The 21,711-nt window shown below is 36.9% G+C and overlaps 1 pseudogene; it reads left to right on the top strand.

Moving 5' to 3' along the window:
- Positions 1-447: 447 nt before the first annotated feature.
- On the top strand, positions 448-21,484 carry LOC135616433 (uncharacterized; annotated as a pseudogene).
- The last annotated feature ends 227 nt before the right edge of the window (positions 21,485-21,711 follow it).

Genomic DNA, 21,711 nt, shown 5'->3' with positions numbered 1-21,711 from the left:
GACCAGGTCGTGACAATAGTCGTACATCATCCATTTGTACAGGAAACACCGGACGACTCGATACGATCTCTCCACTATACGGCCTTGCGATAAATGCACCCCCTATACCTCCCTTATCTACTCATAGCTGACTTGTGGTTGATACCAACCAGCCGATTCCGGCGCAAAACGATCCCGTCTGTCTCAACGAGAAGTGGCCTACCTCCACGTGCGTCCGGCATCTCACCCTTCTAACTCACGCGAACGTGTACACGTGACAAAAAATCTCGTCCGTCTCTTTTATGAATCGAACGGTCAGTATGCTCTCTTACTATTGTTTCTATGCGACCGGATGTAAGATGCGTTCCTCCATTCGACGCCCGATTGAAGTACAGGTGGCTTAAAATTTGGACACGTTTCGAGCCAGGAAGCCACCAGAGGCCGGGGACATCCATGAACCGTCCGTTGCGAGGAGTTGGGCTCTCGAGGACCCAATTGCAAGCGCTATTTCCAGCATGGTCACTGAACGGCATCCGATCGTCTGTTCCTAGCCGGGTACCAAAGCGTACAGTCCGTCTCGATTTGGCTTGTGCCGTGCTCGAGCCCGTGCCCGCAAGCAAACCCTGAAAACCCTAGAAAGGGTGGAGAGGCCTTTGGCTTCCCCTTTTTGCGTGGCGATCGAGGGAGGAGGCGTGCCTGCGAAGCGATCACCACTCTGGGAATTCTTCTGCCGTCGGTTTCTTAGCTCACCGTTTGGGATTCCGTTCGGTGGTTTTCTTTACGTTTCGTTCTTTGCCTTCGTCTCTTCGGGTGGGCGTTTCTTATCTGCGGTCGGTTGGTTTCGTGGAGCTGATTGAGAGGGAGAAGGTGGGATGTGACAAGATGGAGGGGAGCTTCGGAGGTGGTGGTGATGATGGTATTGGAAAGAATGGGGGACCAAGCGACGGTCGGCCGCCAAACCCTTTCGCCGGAGCGTCTCGGCAGTTCATGGGCGGGGCCCATGGCGAGTCACCTTGTAAGTCGGCTCTCGGTCGCCATGACTCCCTTGTAAGTCCTCCTCCGTCTTCTTGTTCTTTTCCAATATATTTCGTTCGTTAGATTTGATCTTTCTAATGTCGTAACTGTGCTAGTATTTCGACATTTTTTCCGTAAAATTCGAAGCACCGATTGTGTCAGGATTTATGTAGACGACTCCGAATTGTTGTCGTTCTTGTTTCTGCCATTTTTTTCAAGATCAAAATGATTAGTGTATTTATATGTTTTTGTGAACGCTGATATCAATTTGCAGCGAAGACATTGTTGTCTGCATCATAAAGATCTAAGCTTTTGGGTTTTTCTCCTTTCTTTTCTTGTGCTGGGTTTTGATAATTTTTCTCAAAGGATTTTGAGGTTCTTCCTAATGATTTAGCGTCCAAGATATCTGGGGTGTTCATCGTTATTGTTTCTGAAGCAAGGAAAAGCCTTATATGCTTTCTCAATATATCTTTAATTGCCCAGTCAGACAGTTCCTAGCAAGAAAGTCCTGAAGCACAGGATATTTGGAGATTGTTTCATCATTGCTAGTTAAACCTAATAATTAGTACTAGGGAAAAAAAAATCCAAATAAGCATTACTAGAAATAAAAGCTTTCTTCAACGATTTTGAGTACGTTAAGTTATGTTTAATAATGAATGTCATTCTGATAGCTGGTTAATAAATGCATTATGGACTTTTCTACTAAATTGATTTAAGGGTTTTTTTTTTTGGCTATCTTACATTAGAGTTTTTTTATAAAATTGGTATTATATAAAAGAGATTTCTCTTTGGCATCAATCTACAACTTTATCGGATGAGCATGAGAAGCTTTGTCTGTTTGCTACAAGTTATTACTTTATCATACCATGATATGAAAAGTTTGTAACTATGATTTGCTGACCTCTAGTATCACTGGATGATAATCATAATCATGCATATCTTTCTCTCTTGTTTCTTTTTTTATGGAACCTTTTTTTTAGGGCTATAACTATGTACATTACCCTTCCATACACCTCATATTGCTGGGAGCTTCAGGCACCAGATGTACTTCTTATTTCATGGAACTTCTTTTTGTGTTGAATATTGTCAATAGGAAAACCCATTTTCACAGAGTATTCAGTAACATCTAAGAATTTCCATCACTTTGGCTACGGAAGACATCAGTCATACATGTATCTTACGAATTATTTATTAGTAATAGTTTAGTTTTTTTAGAACTCCAGTAGATATGGAATTTCGGGCATCACCTGCATTGATTTTAAGGTGGCCAAAATTATTTAACCTAATTATATATTAATGACTATCTTGATAAGTTGCCTTAGGGATTTCATGTTCAAAGATGGACTTGGAATAGCGGAGGCTTTTGTTTTTTTGTCTACTTTTTCATAAAAGAACTAATGTGAAACATCGAAGAATTTTTATCACAAACTGCACCTTGAGCACGCTCAAGTTTTTTTTTCTCTTAATTATTTTAAGCTTAACAATGATATGTCTGACCCTCGATCATGTTCACCATACCTTTTTCTCTTAATTATTTGAAGTTTCACTACGATTTGTCTGACCCTTGATCATGTTCACCGTTCCCAAAAATCTTCGGAAACTGCCACTTCAGCTGTCATCAATGATCAAACCTAATAAATATATGTGATTATACAAAAAATGCATGTCAATTTACCATGAGTAGATAGTTGATTCATCATGGCTGGTACATGATTGTAAGTGCATTATCAAGGTGATAATAAATAAAATATTTGACAGTCACATTTAATAGTTTAACAGTAAATATTTTACCTTTTTGCAGTGGTAAGCTGGATACTCGACATATCATTTTAAGCTCCGACACCTATATGTGACCTGAGCAATGTGCTCCTATACTGTGGCTTCATGGATTGGCATTTTCTAGATGCATGAAGTGTCCCAGAGTTTGAGTGCTTAAAATTTTAGAGATATGCTTTTCTTATAAACTTTTTTCATTTTATGTAAAGAGATAAAGTAATTTTCAACCTATACTCCTGACCACATGGGCAAAAAATGGCTAGGACAGATAGCTAGAAACCGTTTTTTTGCTAGTGCTCCGTGAACTTTTTCCTTTTAAAACAACATATTTTGATTGTTTGCAAGTTCTACAACTACACTAAACTAGGAAAATTATGAACTAAATATACCTCAAGAGTAGCATCAGAATGCTAATTTTTCTTCTTATAGTAGAAATTCATCATTATGTTACATTTCTCTTTCTTTTTCTCTGTGCTTGTGTCCTTCCTCTTCTTTCTTTCTTCTTTTTTTGTTGCTTTCCTTCACTTGTATCTTTGAAATCTCAACCCATATAGCATGTTGTTCTGTCTTGTGCAGTAGCAGCTAGCTTTTGCTATCTGTGGTGTTACCAAATCCCAGTTCTCCAGTTTCTTACCTGTAGATAAGTCCTCATAAGCCATATTGGCTATTGGTATATCAGTGGAATGTTTCTGGTTTATGTAAAACATAACAATAATCCACCTGAGAATGAGGATAGGGGTGAGGTTAGTTGAGGTGAGGAGTAGCAAAAGGAGCACTCCCCGTCTCTTTCCTTGCTATCCGTGGTGTTACCAAGTCCCAACTCTTCACCTCATTAAGAATAAAATTATTGATCCATTGTAGCTATGCTGCTTTAGCTATCGGTACATCAGCAGACATTTTCTGTTATATGGAAAACACAACAATGATCCTCCGGTGGATCAGAATAGGGGTGTGTGACTATAGGAAGTTTCTCTTGTGAAAAATCATATATTAATATATGCAAGATATATTTAAAAATGTTGTATGCCATTGTGGATACTGTAATTGTACACCCACCTTTATACTCTTCTTTCTGGAGCCTGTTTTATTTTTCCTTTTGTTTACTACATCTTTCACAAATAAACATTTGTATTTGTGGATGAAATGGACTGAGTACTGTTACAATGTTGGCTTTTACCGTAGATTTAGGTGAGTAAAATAAGTATTTACTAAATATGTCTGATTGAGGCTTTTGCATGCTGTCTTTTGATATGCTAGCTGTGGACGCAGTGTAATACTGTGCCACCATGTTGTACATGTGGAAAGTTTCTTTGCTATATCATGAGACATGCACAATATCAAGTGTTCATTATTCCTGTAGATCCATTGTTGCCTTTTATTATACTTCATTTTTGTTTGTTTGCTTGCTTGCATCACTTCTTGATTGAAAAGTTGGAATGTGCTTTATGCATTTCTTAAAACTAGCCGTCTTATATGTTGGTATATTAATGTTTAATGTTGTCATCTTGTTTCTCAATTTAACTGCTCGTATGTTGTACTGTCGTTACATCTTTTTACCAATACTTTTTGGTTTTCATTATGCACCTTCCTCATTGTTCCTACGATGTAATATAACATGTGATAAGTTCTTAATGTATGTCAGGTTGCTGTTCCTGGAGCTCTATTTGAGGATAAGCCTCAGTCGGCAAATGATACTTGGAGGAAACTTCACTCTGACCCTTTGCTCCTTATCCGTCAGCGTGAGCAGGAAGCACTTGCTCGAATAAAGAATAATCCCATAAAGATGGCAATGATTAAGAAATCTGTAAGTGGTTTTGTCTGTTTTCCTTTTATGGATGCTAGAATGTCCATAAACATGTTTCTTCTCTAAATAATCTGCATAGTTACAATTATCAGATCTCAAAATTTTGTTGGACTCTTTTATTAAATTACACCTTCCTGTGCTTGGTTTTGTGCTAATGCGTTTGCCAAAATCACCACAGTTTGCTCAAATGATGGCAAGTTGTGGCCAAAAACCCTTTCATCCTTTTAGTTCCATGCCATTATTTGATAGATTAACTTTTTTCATGAATCACTGTTCTTTGTTTCCGTATCAGGCTGTCAGCAAACTGAACCCCCCAAGTCAGAGAATCAATATTTTATAAGTTTGTTACTATAAAAAATTATTTTTTCTTTCCTGTGTCTCTCAAATGATTGTGTGGCTTAAGAATACAAACGAAGAATTGTTGTTCGAATTACAAGCATACCACATCTGCAATTGAATCACTAATCTTTTCAATTGTACAGGTAGAAGATGAGAAAAAGAAGAAGCAAGATAAGAAAGAAAAGAAAAGGCATAAGGATCATCACCACAGTAGGTCAAAGGATGATAAACGCTCATTGAGACGTTATTCTGATTCAGGTACTGATCTGTTCCCCTCTCTTGAATTCGATCAAGCGTTTGTTTCCCGTGTGGATTTTATTCGACAAAGGTTTCATCCTTGCCCCTTTACCACGGTTCTAAATCGTTTCTTCGTTCTTGATTTGAACCCTAGAATGATGGATGCCTTCCATCGTTTTTTTTTCGATTTTTTCCGATCTTTAAGAGCTTTTCTTTGGATTCGTTGTGTTCTAATTCCCGATACGTCGATATTGGTTCGTTATCATCGGTCCTTTTGTGTTGCTAATTCTTTGTATTTCTTGATCATTGTTCGTGATCATCGGTCCTCTTTTTTTATTTCTTCTCTTCTCCGTCTTCTATGCAACTAGGGTTTTTCTGTTTTACGATTCGATGTTCCGGGATAATATGGAGGGCTTTAACTCTTCTTGCTGTTGATCATAGTAATTCGATTACGAGTGCTTAAGTTTCTTGGTTGTTTCTGGAAGAAGGGCAAAGATAAACCACTCAACCACACAACCAGAAACTAGTCAAAGACTCTTCTCCCTACTTTGGCGGCTTGTGTATACGAAACTGATCTATGAAAGACTCGCATTTATGACAGTTCGTTGAATCTAGGTTTGAGCTGTAACAAAGGTAACATGAGAGGATTGATTTTGATTGTTGGTTGTCGTCCACAAGCTTCTTTGGTTTGAGGAAATGAAATGTTTTAGGACCAAGAAAACCTAATATTGCTTTAAAAAAATTGATGCAATTGTTTCAAGTTTGTTTATTTTATTTGCAAGAGTTCAATACATTTCTTTCATGGGATATGCATGTCCATGGCACTTGTTTACAATTGGAGCGACTTGGGCGAGGATTGGGCCGGCAAGTCGCCAATCGAGAATCGATTGGAGTGACTCGAGGACTGGGATATGCATGTGATGCACATGTGGAGTGGAATTGTAAAGCAAGAAATGACTAGGAGCAATTCATATCTTATCAATGTTACTATGTGATGCAAATAGTTGTGGATTTTTGGCCCACAATTCATCTCTAGTGTCGACCAAAAGAAAAATAACTCATATCTTTACGTCACGTACAGATGCATGCATGCATGTATTTGAAATTTGGCTTTCAGATTCATGCATTCAATTCTAACACTCATGTGGCTTTCAGATGCATGCATTCAATTCTAACACTCAAAAGAAGAGATTATGATTAATCATATCAATTGTAAACCAAAAAAAAGGAAATACTCTGATTATTGCGAAGAATTTGTATTTATTCGAAATTATTTTAAGAGGAGATGTTAGTGTATTGTTGGAATAAGCTAACACTAATCTTCATTAACGAATCAAAAGGGAAGCTTTCCGTAAGTACGTGCATGCATGCATAAGGTTGATTGACACCATGCAATATACTAATCATTCGACTTGAGAGAAAAAAGGGGAGGGATTAAATAACGTGGTTTATGTCTCCTCTCAGATGGCCTCATCGACGCCAATGATCAAAGTAACAATGCATCTCAATATCTATCACGTTCGATTTCTCCATTATTGACTGCACCAACACTCAAACATTATGAATCTTATCTATACCTCCCTCTTACAACTCATGCTGCTTCATTGTATATACACAACTTAATTTGTCTCAGACCCAATTTTCGAGTCAAGCTTCTCTATTTCTCTAGAGAAAGTACTCATCTCAGAATCAATAGGTTGGGGCGGACAAATCACAAGATGAAAAGGACTTGTCAGAAAAGATATGCTCGACTGCGCATATTATTTTGTCATGAAACCATGGAAAGGGACAGGAGAAACGTGCATGTAACAACATCTAAGAGGAGCACAAAATAATCACATCAAAGTGGAGGGAACGGGCGCCACCCAGCTGGTTTTGGAGGCAATCATTGAAGAACTGAGTAGAACGAGGAGTAGGAACTCGATGTTCCCATCAATTGTATGGAAGTGGAACGTCGGTGGTGTCGTTGTTGACTAGAACGAGAAAGAGGAGGAGAAGCTTAAAAAAGATATAATTAACAGCGTTTCTTTTACTTGTGCATTTAGGTAGATCCAAATAGAAGAGCGGATCAGCTCATGTCTGCTGGGCCTGTCGATCTCGATCCGTAACCATCGAATGAAATGATCCGACCCGTTTAATTTGACTGGCGGAATTATGGGTCGAGTATACAGACCCGCTAGCAAGTCGGGTCGGATCTAAACACAACTTTAAACGTTTTAGGGGGGCTGAGGCAGTGAAATAGGGTTTCTGTGAAATATTTAGCTTGTTTTGGGATCTAAACACAACTTTTAACGATTAGTTGGTCTTCATACTTGTGTCATTATCCTAAATTAGGTTTGCTGTGAAATATTTAGCTTGTTTGGGGAAACAATCAAAGATCATCATACGAGGCTGTTTCTCGTTTGAGAGATGCATTGCGTGTGCTTGAGCTGTCCGAGATGTTTAGGGTTTGATATGTTTTTGTGGTGTATGGTGACTTGTTATTTTGTTTCTTTTCATGTAGATATCTGTTTATAATTCGTTTGCATCCTCTTTTTTTTTCAGATCTGAAAGTGAAATCACTTGGTCCTGGGATGTTTCTGCTTCTGTTTCTTGTCGTTCCGAACTTGGCTCAGTCCCATATACTCTTCCAGGTAGAGATAAACAGATCCATTTCTTTCCTTTGTCCTTCATCGTGTTTACAGTAGGAGAAATGAATACGTTGCAGGGCTTCAACTGGGAGTCGTGGAGGCAGCAAGGCGGCTGGTATAACTTCTTGAAAGATAAAGTCTCTGATATAACCAACGCTGGAGTCACCCACGTCTGGCTGCCTCCGCCCTCGCACTCTGCCCAACCGCTTGGATGCACAAGTTCGTGAGTACGCCATGAAGAATAGTGGAATGTTCGAAGAGGTTGGTGCTACCCCAGTGTGCTTTTTTTATTTTTTATTTTGACCCATTTCAACTGTAAGGAGCTTTGTAGTATGACGCAGCAAGAACCGAAGAATGCAACTCTACCGAGTGATCCTTTAGGCTCAATATCGAATTAGTTATGAGTCATACCTATCAGAACTCTTTCTGGTTCAGTGAATTAATATGTCCATAATAATTCACTTAATAGCATAGTATTGTCCACTTCGTGAGGGTACATGAAAGTGTACTTTTTTTCGAAAGAAGTATTAAAGTATCGTATGCATTTTTTTAGATTATTATCAATTTTATACATATCCTTTAAAAAAAAGAAGACCCTATTATTCATTGTTGATAAAGGTAAATTTCTATTGACTGTTTTGGCTACCTCCTTTCCCCATAGAGATATGAACTACATATGTACTAGGCCACTATGACGTAGTCCCCAGATGATACAGGGGAATCCAATCCATTAGATTTGTCTGTCCTCGGTTACTGTATATCTATAGTCCCTTATCCATATAATATCACAAAGATCATATATAAGTTATTAATAATAATAGTTAGAGAAAACATGAAAAAAGAGTAATAAAAATTTAAAAAAATATTCTTAATGTTTAAAAAAATAAAAAAATAAAGATTTAAGCCGAGATTATAGACGTTTTGTTGATTACAGACGTTTTCGGTTGTCTATTATACACAATGAAACTGAAGGTTACATCTATAATTGCAACCTAAGATATCTAATTGTCATGTACCACATGATTAACATGCTTCTAACATCATGAACAATCCATCTTATGCTTCACCAGCATTGCTCGGCAACAATGCGACAATGCTGAACACTCGAAAGAGTTTCAAGGCAGAGCACCATTTTTTCTGATATAGTAGTAGGATTAGTCTGGTTTCTCTGTCTTCTTGGCCCAGCAAGTCATCTGCTATGCTAAATTTTTGCTTCTTATGACAAAGTAAGTTCTGTGCGCCAAGCTAACCTACTATAAGATAATGGTCATTACCTAATCCCGCTCAAGAAAAAACATAATACAAAAAGTGGGCACGGAAACAACCATCAAAAAGAAATTTGAGTTGCAGAGAAATTAAGTAAAAAAAAGATTTAATTGCTTTTGTCCTTCTCATTGCATGATTAGAGATCTAATTGAGCACTCACTAAGAAGGGAAAAAAAACATCCAACTTTCTACCGACACAGCGAAGCTTGTCTTTTGGAGAGCATTTATTAGCTTTTTATTTCGCCTGTCATCCTTATATATGTCACTAATAGCATCGCCCACCGCTATTGTTCGACAAATCTAAAGCTCATATACCGAGATTTGAACTCTATAGAACAACGGTAAATTAAGAGAATACAACGAAGCAAATGTGACTGCCGATTGATAACCTGGAAGGTTCCGCTCGTCGAAGCCATCATCCACCACCTGGTCGTGGGTGCCGAACGACATCATCCGGTAGGTAGGCGGACCACCCTTCGCTAAGGTCAACGAACAGGTTAACCTCATTCGCGGCTGGAGCCACGCGATCGGGTTCCGGAGATCTACACCGCCGCCGTAGGACCATTTGAGGTAGCCGGCCCGAAGAGGATGAGGTCGAGGAGCGCGTACAGCTGCCGCCGGCTCTCTTTCTCTCTCTCTCTCTCTCCCGACGCCCTGGGTCCCACCAAAGTCTGATTATGGTAAATTCTACTCTGGAGATTCATACATAATTTTACAGGGAAATATGCTTCAGTAACAAATTTTAATGCAGATGGCATAAAGCTCGGTTTGTCGTAAAAGGACATTCATAACAATAAGGTATTGATTTTGATGATACTTTTTCTCCGGTTGCTATATTCGAAACCGTGAGAACTTTCTTAGTTTTAACTGCTCACTTGAGTTGAACTGTTTATCAATTTAATGTGAAATCTATGTTTTTAAATGATGATTTACATGAAGAGGTTTTTGTTACTGAAAGTTTTTAGTTAAAAGACATAAAGAAAATGTGTATAAGCTAAAAAAAATTTTTTATAGACTTAAACAAGCTCCAAGGACATGGTAGAGTAAAATTGATTATTATTTTCATCAAAATGGATTTCAAATGAACAATAATGAACCTACTCTTTATCTAAAGAAGGAAGGTGAACATAATATTGTAATGATTTATCTCTATGTTGATGATATTATATATATGGGTTCATCTAACTCTTTTGTAGTAGAATTTAAAAAGTTTACGATGAATAAGTTTGAAATGTGTAATCTAAATTTAGAAAGATAGGAAAGTAAAGGAGAGAGACCACCACACACTTGTTGTTTTCATGAAGGTCGGGTACGATCAAAGAAGAATTCGAATGAGCGCGACATAGTTCATTTACATAGATAAATTTAAATAGATTCTGAATCAGGATTCCAAAGGAAATAAGAATGAGAAATGAGAGATAAATTGAAATCCAATGAAATAAACAAATACATGAATGTCTAAAGAAATAAATAATAAATGATGTAGTCTTCAGCCTTTTTCTATTAGGTACATAGTCTCAAGAATTATATCTTTATATCTTGATAACTGATTGATTGAGTTATTGCATATCAAAATTTAGAGGACTAAAATTTTCTTTTAAGTAGGGTAGACTGTAATATCTCTCATTTTTGAAAATTTTGCAAGGGCTTATCTATAATGTAAGGACCTATTTGTGAATATAAGGATTGTTAGACGATTTAATTGTATAATCACACTTTGCGTCTAACTAAATGTTGTCGGTAAATATGAACTTATGTGTTTTGTAGATGTTTTAAAGGACTTCTCTTGTTTAGGATTTTGGAATGTTAAGTTTAATTTGTTTAATGATAAAAACTTGTGGTAAAAGTTATTTTTGTGAATGTATTGATTCTTGAATTTATGACGTGGTTATCGTTTAGTTGAGTGGTGTATGATTATAACTACACAAGCTTAAGAATTGTTTATTATTGGTGTGAACTATGATTTGAATGATTTTTAGTGTCCTGGATTAAATTGTTGATTAAATTTTAATATTATGGATTTTAAGGTTGCGTCACACCAAATGTGATAATTCGGGCGACGTGACAGAGGAGGTATCGAAGCATGATTTGAGGATCATTGAGATATTGGATTCATTTGAGGTGTAAAATTCTATTGAGGTTTGGCAAATTATACAGAGATCGTTGAAAGTTTTCTTGGATGACTTTTAGGTGCACTCAAATGGAATTTCGTTTTTTTTGTGGCATAAATTCATTCCATGCAGCATATTAATTAAATAATGTATTAGTTCCTAAAGTTTTTGTTTGGCTAATTATCCTTTTCAAATCTATTTATTTGCAATAATATACATAAAAATAGTGTATATCATCACCTTGAATAACAATCATCCTAAAAATTAATTCTCTTATATATATATATATATATATGAAAAAAAGTTTAAAATAAGATAAAATTAATATCTTCATATTTAGTCCTCTAAATAGAAAATTAGAATATATATATATATATATGCACAAAATTCTATAAAATTACATAAATTTCATTAATATTCTTGTATCAATTGCTAGCCACAACTACAACAACATATCACTATAACTCCAATTACGAGGGTAATGATTTCAAACATATTTTAAGTATTTTATGTGGCTGATATTTTCAATTTTAAACGAACAATCAATAATAATTAGCCTAATTTCTTTTTTTTGGGGGGGAGGGATGAATGAAGGATATTATAGGAGGGCATAAATAGAAGATCATAATATTATATTAAAAGGGCATGCATATTATATTAAACTTTACAGGGGTAAAAACGATATTTACAGCCGTTTAGCGGGAGAGATAGGTAAAAACACATAGAAGGTTTCATATTCTGGTTCGCCACGTGGGCCGATTCCGACTGTCCGCCACGAGAAACGACTCGGCCGACGAAAGCCTAAATGATACGTGGCTCGCTATCAGCAGGTGCGGAGAACAGGCGCCACCCCTTCATATGCCCGATCTGTTCTCCCCGACGCTGCCACACTCTCTCTCCTCGACCTCGATCTCGATCTCGGTTTCTACGCTCTGTGCAATGGTGGTGTTCGCGGTGACGCGAAGGGAGACCGTCCCTTTCGAGGGCCAGAAGCCCGGGACCTCCGGCCTCAGGAAGAAGGTGCGTGAATTGATCTTTCTCTTCTGCTTCCTCCGATCTAGGTTCTCTTGGTTTAGATCTTGGCGGATCTTGTTTTCATGATGTGCCTTTCCTCCAACTTAAACACATCTTTTTTCCTTTATTTGGCAGTATCATGGGATATGATTATTAGAAACTGTTTCCTCTCATCTTGTTATTTGTTTGTTAGATATATTGATTGATGTCTCTTTCTTTATTTGGTGCACTCAAATGGAATTTCGTTTTTTTTGTGGCATAAATTCATTCCATGCAGCATATTAATTAAATAATGTATTAGTTCCTAAAGTTTTTGTTTGGCTAATTATCCTTTTCAAATCTATTTATTTGCAATAATATACATAAAAATAGTGTATATCATCACCTTGAAATACAATCATCCTAAAAAGTAATTCTCTTATATATATATATATATATATATATGAAAAAAGTTTAAAATAAGATAAAATTAATATCTTCATATTTAGTCCTCTAAATAGAAAATTAGAATATATATATATATATATATATATATATATATATATATATGTGCGCAAAATTCCATAAAATTACATAAATTTCATTAATATTCTTGTATCAATTGCTAGCCACTACTACAACAACATATCACTATAACTCCAATTACGAGGGTAATGATTTCAAACATATTTTAAGTATTTTATGTGGTTGATATTTTCAATTTTAAACGAACAATCAATAATAATTAGCCTAATTTCTTTTTTTGGGGGGGAGGGATGAATGAAGGATAATAATCCTAAAAGAATTGTACCTTGGAGGAATTAGCCTCGGATGTTGAGATAGTGGAAGTCGCCGTTGGTGGTACAATTTTTGTGAATCATCATGATTGAGTATAAAGATATGACGTATTGTGTGATGACGATGTTGTTAGGCATCAATTGAATGTCCAATTTTCTACATCTTGAATAGGGCTTCAGAATACAGTCATGTACTTGAACAATAACTTTATAGAAGGTTGCATCAAAGAAATATCACAATCCCGAATCAGATATTTAAGCATATGGAGACTTAACAATACATTTTCCAAGTGTGGAGAGTGGAGACAACAATAAATTTAATCATATGGAGACTTAAGAATATTTATTGGTTTCTATCCCTCTGGTTTATCATCTTTTTGCTCTATTACTATTTACACGTTATTGTTTCTGAAGCAAGGAAAAGCCTTATATGCTTTCTCAATATATCTTTAATTGCCCAGTCAGACAGTTCCTAGCAAGAAAGTCCTGAAGCACAGGATATTTGGAGATTGTTTCATCATTGCTAGTTAAACCTAATAATTAGTACTAGGGAAAAAAAATCCAAATAAGCATTACTAGAAATAAAAGCTTTCTTCAACGATTTTGAGTACGTTAAGTTATGTTTAATAATGAATGTCATTCTGATAGCTGGTTAATAAATGCATTATGAACTTTTCTACTAAATTGATTTAAGGGATTTTTTTTTTGGCTATCTTACATTAGAGTTTTTTTTATAAAATTGGTATTATATTAAAGAGATTTCTCTTTGGCATCAATCTACAACTTTATCGGATGAGCACGAGAAGCTTTGTCTGTTTGCTACAAGTCATTACTTTATCATACCATGATATGAAAAGTTTGTAACCATGATTTGCTGACCTCTAGTATCACTGGATGATAATCATATTCATGCATATCTCTTTTGTTTTTTATTTTATGGAACCTTTATTTTTAGGGCTACAACTGTGTACATTACCCTTCCCTACACCTCATATTACTGGGAGCTTCAGGCACTAGATGCACTTCTTATTTCATGGAACTTCTTTTTGTGTTGAATTTTGTCAATAGGAAAACCCATTTTCATAGAGTATTCAGTAACATCTAAGAATTTCCATCCCTTTGGCTACGGAAGACATCAGTCATACATGTCTCTTACGAATTATTTATTAGTAATAGTTTAGTTTTTTTAGAACTCCAGTAGATATGGAATTTCGGGCAACACCTGCATTGATTTTAAGGTGGCCAAAATTCTTTAACCCAATTATATATTAATGACTATCTTGATAAGTTGCCTTAGGGATTTCATGTTCAAAGATGGACTTGGAATAGCGGAGGCTTTTTTGTTTTTGTCTACTTTTTCATAAAAGAACTAATGTGAAACATTAAAGAATTTTTATCACAAACTGTACCTTGAGCTCGCTCAAGTTTTTTTTTCTCTTAATTATTTTAAGCTTCACTATGATATGTCTGACCCTCAATCATGTTCACCATTCCTTTTTCTCTTAATTATTTTAAGTTTCACTACGATTTGTCTGACCCTTGATCATGTTCATCGTTCCCAAAAATCTTCGGAAACTACCACCTCAGCTGTCATCAATGATCAAACCTAATAAATATATGTGATTATACAAAAACTGCATATGTCAATTTACCATGAGTAGATAGTTGATTCATCATGGCTGGTACATGATTTTAAGTGCATTATCAAGGTGATAATAAATAAAATATTTGACAGTCACATTTAATAGTTTAACAGTAAATATTTTACCTTTTTGCAGTGGTAAGCAGGATACTCGACATATCATTTTAAGCTCCGACACCTATATGTGACCTGAGCAATGTGCTCCTATTCTGTGGCTTCATGGATTGGCATTTTCTAGATGCATGAAGTGTCCCAGAGTTTAAGTGCTTAAAATTTTAGAGATATGCTTTTCTTATAATTTTTTTTCATTTTATATAAAGAGATAAAAGTAATTTTCAACCTATACTCTGACCACATGGGCAAAAAATGGCTAGGACAGATAGCTAGAAACCATTTTTTTGCTAGTGCTCCATGAACTTTTTCCTTTTAAAACAATATATTTTGATTGGTTGCAAGCTCTACAACTACACTAAACTAGGAAAATTATGAACTAAATACACCTCAAGAGTAGCATCATAATGCTAATTTTTCTCCTTACAGTAGAAATTCATCATTATTCTACATTTCTCTTTCTTTTTCTCTGTGCTTGTCCTTCCTCTTCTTTATTTCTTCTTTTTTTGTTGCTTTCCTTCACTTGTATCTTTGAAATCTCAACCCATATAGCATGTTGTTCTGTCTTGTGCAGTAGCAGCTAGCTTTTGCTATATGTGGTGTTACCAAATCCCAGTTCTCCAGTTTCTTACCTGGAGATAAGTCCTCATAAGCCATATTGGCTATTGGTATATCAGTGGAATGTTTCTGGTTTATGTAAAACATAACAATAATCCATCTGAGAATGAGGATAGGGTTGAGGTTAGTTGAGGTGAGGAGTAGCAAAAGGAGCACTCCCCGTCTCTTTCCTTGAGGTGAGGAGTAGCAAAAGGAGCACTCCCCATCTTTCTGGAGCCTGTTTTATTTTTCCTTTTGTTTACTACATCTTTCACAAATAAACATTTGTATTTGTGGATGAAATGGACTGAGTACTGTTACAATGTTGGCTTTTACCGTAGATTTAGGTGAGTAAAATAAGTATTTACTAAATATGTCTGATTGAGGCTTTTGCATGCTATCTTTTGATATGCGAGCTACGCAGTGTAATACTGTGCCACCATGTTGTACATGTGGAAAGTTTCTTTGCTATATCATGAGACATGCACGATATCAAGTATTATTCCTGTAGATCTGTTGTTGCCTTTTATTATAGTTCATTTTTGTTTGTTTGCTTGCTTGCATCACTTCTTGATTGAAAAGTTGGAATGTGCTTTATGCATTTCTTAAAACTAGCCGTCTTATATGTTGGTATATTAATGTTTAAACTTGTCATCTTGTTTCTCAATTTCACTGCTCGTATGTTGTAGTGTCGTTACATCTTTTTATCAATACTTTTTGGTTTTCCTATGATGTAATATAACATGTGATAAGTTCTTAATGTATGTCAGGCTGCTCTTACGGAGCTCTATTTGAGGACAGTGATTTAAAAAGCGCTAGACGCCAAAAGGCGCCAAGGTCCAAAAACGCCCGAGGCGCTAAGTGCTCGCCCGAGCGAAGCGAGGCGCTAAAATATAAAAATATATAATATAATTAATAAATATAATTATTTAAAATTTTAAATAAAAATATGCTATTAAATTAAGAAAATCTAAGATACAAAATCACAATGTCACATTAACATAAAGTTTCAAAATTCAAAACATTAACATTTTACATCAAAGTCATTCATCATAATCAATATTATCGTCATTTTCACACAAATCATCTTCATTGAATTCGTCTTCTTCCTCTTGTTCTTCGATTCCTTCCTCTTCATCAAGATATGTTTCATTCTCTATGTCTTCAACAATAGCAGGAGCCGAGCTTGATGCTTTTGCACTCATTTTTCTCTTTGACATCTGTCTTGTATATGTTTGTAATTCTCCAACACCTGAAGCTCTTGTCACATCTCCTCACGTCAATCTATCATCTTCAAATACAAGCTCGTCTTCAGCATCTTGTAAGTTAGCACCCATTTATCCTACTAACCACTCATTTGAATCATCAATATCTTGCAATGAGATTGAATCAAATCTATTTTTCAAATCATGACGAGTCTTCAAAGCTTGATTATACTTTATGTAAACAAGATCGTGCAATCGTTGATGTTCTAACCGATTTCTTCTCTTCGAGTGAATCTGTCATGTCATATAATTTAAAAATATATTAATACATATATCTAAATAAATAAATTAATTAAAATAAAAATATTTAGTAATACTTACATGCTCAAAGACACTCCAGTTTCGCTCACAACCCGAAGCACTACATGTCAAACTAAGTACTTTGACAGCAAATTTCTGTAAGTTCGGGGTGGAATTTCCAAATAGACTCCACCATTCAGCTGCAAAATTTATGTTATTATTAGCAATAACATAGTAACATAATATATATGAAATTAATTATATCAAATTATTAATACCTGGAGAGGTAGTTGTCCTGGATCGAACGGCAATTGGAATTCCAAAAAGACCTTCAGCATTTTTATATAAAGATAATTCATGAATAATCTTATCTTGAACCTCAATGCTGGGAACTAATCTTGCAACATACTGATATAACCCACCCAAAACTTCTGCATCAAATCCAACAGATTTAATCTTATAAAAGAATTCAGGGTTCAAATAATATCCTGCTGTATGTAAGGGACGATGAAGTTGACAATTCCATCTTTCGTCAATGATTGTAAAAATTTTCTCATATTTTTTTTCATTTTCATTAAAAGATCTTTTAATCGTCTCCTTTGCTCTATCCATAGCCTCATAAATATATCCCATTGCAGGCTTATTTTCATTATCCACCAATCGAAGGACTCGAACAAGAGGGCCCATTACCTTTAATATATAAACTATATGATTCCAAAAGGATGGCATTAAGATGATATCAGCAGCCCTCTTGCCTTTTGCTTCTTTTGCCCATGTGCTTGTCACCCATTTCTCAGAGGTAAACATATTTCTCAGAGTATGTTTTTGACGATGCACGCTCTGTAATGTCAAGAATGAAGTAGCAAATCGGGTAACACCATGTCTCACTAATTCTTTATTCCCTGTAAATTCTCTCATCATATTCAAAGCCCCAATGTGATTATAAAGAAATCCAACAACAAAAATTGCCCTTTCTAAGGTTTTCTTAATTTCTAAGATCTTTCCAATATCTTCCAACATTAAATCAATACAATGTGCTGCACATTACAAGTGTTGTCTTTTTGATTCAAACAAGTGTTGTCTTTTTGATTCAAACAATTTACCTGAGACAAAGGATAACAAAAATGATAAGACTTAAGAGTTTAACACACTTAATTGAAGATAAAATAATTAACAAAATCAAAAGATGAATATTACCAACTAAAACATAGTTGCTTCCATTGTCGGTTATGATTTGAACGATATTTTGTTCTCCAATTTCTTCCACGAAGTTGTCAAGTAAATCATATATCTTGTCACCAGATTTTACAAAAGATGAAGCATCTATTGACTTCACAAACATAGTCCCTAAAGAACAATTAACCATAAAATTAATTATACTCCTGCGCCTCCTGTCAGTCCAAACATCTGACATAATAGAGCAACCATGTGTTGCCCATGATTCTTTATGACCCTTTAGTAAGTCATTTATATAATTCAACTCTTTTTGCAGCAATGGAACTCGCATCTCATAATAACTTGGAGGTTTTAATCCTGCACCATATCTTCCAATAGCTTCAATCATATCCTTAAAACTGTCTAAACGAGTTGTACTAAGGGGAAGACCAGCCTGATAGAAGAAGCGAGCAATGTGCTGAATTGTTCTTCCTCTTATTTCTTTATCACAAGCATCACTTATATTTGTTTGTCTCAATTTTGAGCCTCCTGCTTGCCCTTGTTGTTTCTGGGATCCTTGAAGCATATATAGATCCATCGGTCCTTTTCTACCTTTTTTAGTACTCATAGCTTCTTTTCCCTTTTTGTCGTATACTCTTTTTTCACTTGGGTTAATACTCGTAGAATAATCTTCTTCTTCATCTCTGATATGTTCAACATTGTCTTCTGGTAAATTCCCATAAGATTCATTCTTTTGTGTCTTCTTTTCATTCATATAATTCAGCAACTCTTCTTTTACCTCAGGTGAACATTTTTTGCAAGCTGCTGCATTCTTGAAATTTCCTACTAGATGTTGTTTTGCACGAAAAATACCACCTCTGGTAGTCTTATCGCAGAATATGCAAGTCACTGCATTAGAATCTTTCGGATCCTTCAAATAATTATACTTCCACGCAGGATCTTTTTTTGATACCATTGGAGACTCTATTGAGTTGCTTTCTGCACTTGCCATTTATGTTGAAACCTAACAATAATTTCAAATAAATAAAAATTAATAACATTAAAATCAAAATAATATATTATTAATCTATTAACAAAAAATTAATTATTTTAAAATTCAAATAAACTTAATATTAAGAGTATACTGAGCCTGATGAAGAAAGGAGGAAGCAGCGGCGAGCGGCAGCAGCAGCAGCGGCGGCGGCAGTAGCGGTGAGCGGCGGCAACAGCAGCGAGCGGCGAGCGGCGGCAGCAGCAGCGGGAAAGGGAAAGGGAGAGGAAGGCGCGAGCAGCAGGAGGCCTCGAGGGAGGCGCGAGCAGCGGGAAGGTTCGCGGGAGGGCTCACAGGAGGCGAGAGGGCTCGCGGGAGGCGCGAGCAGCGGAAGGGCTCGCAGGAGGCGCGAGCAGCGAGAGGGCTTGCGGGAGGCGCGAGCAGCGGGAAGGCTCGCGGGAGGCGAGAGCAGCGACACCGGCGAGCAGCGGCAGCGAGCGACGAGATCGCGATCGGGATCGAGAGCGGTAGCGGCAGCAGGTTAGTGTTGGGTTAGGGTTAGGGTTAGGGTTGGGGTTATATCGGTTTAGTTGGTTCGATTGAACCAACTAATAACCGAACCAGGACCGAACCAGACCTAAAATTCTGGTTCGGTCGCCTTGGTTTACCCAGGCGCTCGCCCGAAGCGCCCAGCGCCTGGGCTCGGGCGAGCGCCCAGGCGACGCCTGTTTGAAGCGCGCCGCCTGGGACATTAGCGAGGCGCTCGGGCCTTGCCTCGCCTCGCCCGAGCGCCTAGGCGAGCGCCCGAGCGCCTTTTGCAATCACTGTTTGAGGATAAGCCTCAGTCCGCAAATGATACTTGTTGGAAACTTCACTCTGACCCTTTGCTCCTTATCCGTCAGCGTGAGCAGGAAGCACTTGCTCGAATAAAGAATAAGCCCATAAAGATGGCAATGATTAAGAAATCTGTAACATAAAGATGGCAATGATTAAGAAATCTGTAAGTAGTTTTGTCTGTTTTCCTTTTATGGATGCTAGAATGTCCATAAACATATTTCTTCTCTAAATAATCTGCATAGTTACAATTATCAGATCTCAAAATTTTGTTTGACACTTTTATTAAATTACACCTTCCTGTGCTTGGTTTTGTGCTAATGCGTTTGCCAAAATCACCACAGTTTGCTCAAATGATGGCAAGTTGTGGCCAAAAACCCTTTCATCCTTTTAGTTCCATGCCATTATTTGATAGATTAACTTTTTTCATGAATCACTGTTCTTTGTTTCCATATCAGGCTGTCAGCAAACTGAACCCCCCAAGTCAGAGAATCAATATTTTATAAAGTTGCTTACTATTAAAAATTATTTTTTCTTTCCTGTGTCTCTCAAATGATTATGTGGCTTAAGAATACAAACGAAGAATTGTTGTTCGAATTATAAGCATACCACATCTTCAATTGAATCACTAATCTTTTCAATTTTACAGGTAGAAGATGAGAAAAAGAAGAAGCAAGATAAGAAAGAAAAGAAAAGGCATAAGGATCATCACCACAGTAGGTCAAAGGATGATAAACGCTCATTGAGACGTTATTCTGATTCAGAATACACAAGTGATAATCAGGAAGAGAAGACAAGAGAGCGTCAAACATCTGTACGGCAAGAAGGTAATGCTTAAACATTCATCAAGAGATCATTCAGATTCTGAAGATGCTAAAGAAGGTGCAGAAGGGAAAAAAAAGAGTGATTGCCCGACATACGAACATTACCAGCACAGAAGTTCCAAGTATGATCAGCATTCTCTGAAGGCTTCTTCAGATTCAAGAAGGGCAGGTGAGCGTGAGGAAGAGGGGAAGTATCATCATACAATATTAGAGCGTCAGCAACATATCCACTCAAAGAATGAGAAGCACTCATCCAGAGGCCATTCATATTCGAGATACACTCACGAGGAAGATGGTACAAGGTCTAATTATTCTGCATCTGAACAACATCATACTGATTTTGAGCTTGGCATGGAAGACAAGAATAGGGAAACCAACGGGCAAAGAGAACAGCCTGGCTATAACCCTCGTCGGGGTGTACCAAAGATGTCGGAGGAAGAGAGAGCAGCTCGGCTAAGAGAGATGCAACTGGATGCAGAACTCCACGAGGAGCAAAGGTTGAAGCGGTTGAAGAGAGCAACGGAGGCTGATGCCCAAGAAGCAATGAGGGCAAGCTTTTCAAGAGGCAAGAATTTTTTGGTTGCTGCCCAAAATAGCATATATGGAGCTGAATAGGGAGGGAGTGCTACGATAGAAGAGAGTGTCCGTCGTCGTGCTTACTACTCGCAGGGAAGCTCAGCAGCCCATGAGAGCAATGCATTTCGGCGGTGAGCATGTTCCTGTGATATGTCATCATGTTGAATCTGCATATGCACCAATTATTCTGTTTTGATCAGATTCTTTATGGATTTAATGTTTGCCCAAAGGCATCTCTGTATGCAAGATAGCACGCCCGACTAGCAACATCTCAAGCAGTGAACACACCAACGTCAAATGCTACCAGTCAGAGATCAGTTTGACTTGTTGGAGGGCTTCTTTTATCATAAAATTATATGAAAGGTCCAGCTAGTAGCAGTGTATGCATCTGTATTTTGGTCGGTGTTTGTATCGCTATGAAGCAAAGCTCTTAAACCAACAGTTCATTGGAGCGGTGGGCTTACACGGAAACAGGCTCAGAGCAGTGTATGCATCTCTCCTTCCCTCTTATCTTCGATTTTGAAATTTCT

This window comes from Musa acuminata, chromosome BXJ2-7 (assembly GCF_036884655.1).
Source record: "Musa acuminata AAA Group cultivar baxijiao chromosome BXJ2-7, Cavendish_Baxijiao_AAA, whole genome shotgun sequence".
In the NCBI taxonomy this organism is placed as follows: domain Eukaryota; kingdom Viridiplantae; phylum Streptophyta; class Magnoliopsida; order Zingiberales; family Musaceae; genus Musa; species Musa acuminata.
The sequence above is the reverse complement of the archived record's forward strand: the minus strand, read 5'-3'. Positions and strand labels throughout refer to the sequence as shown.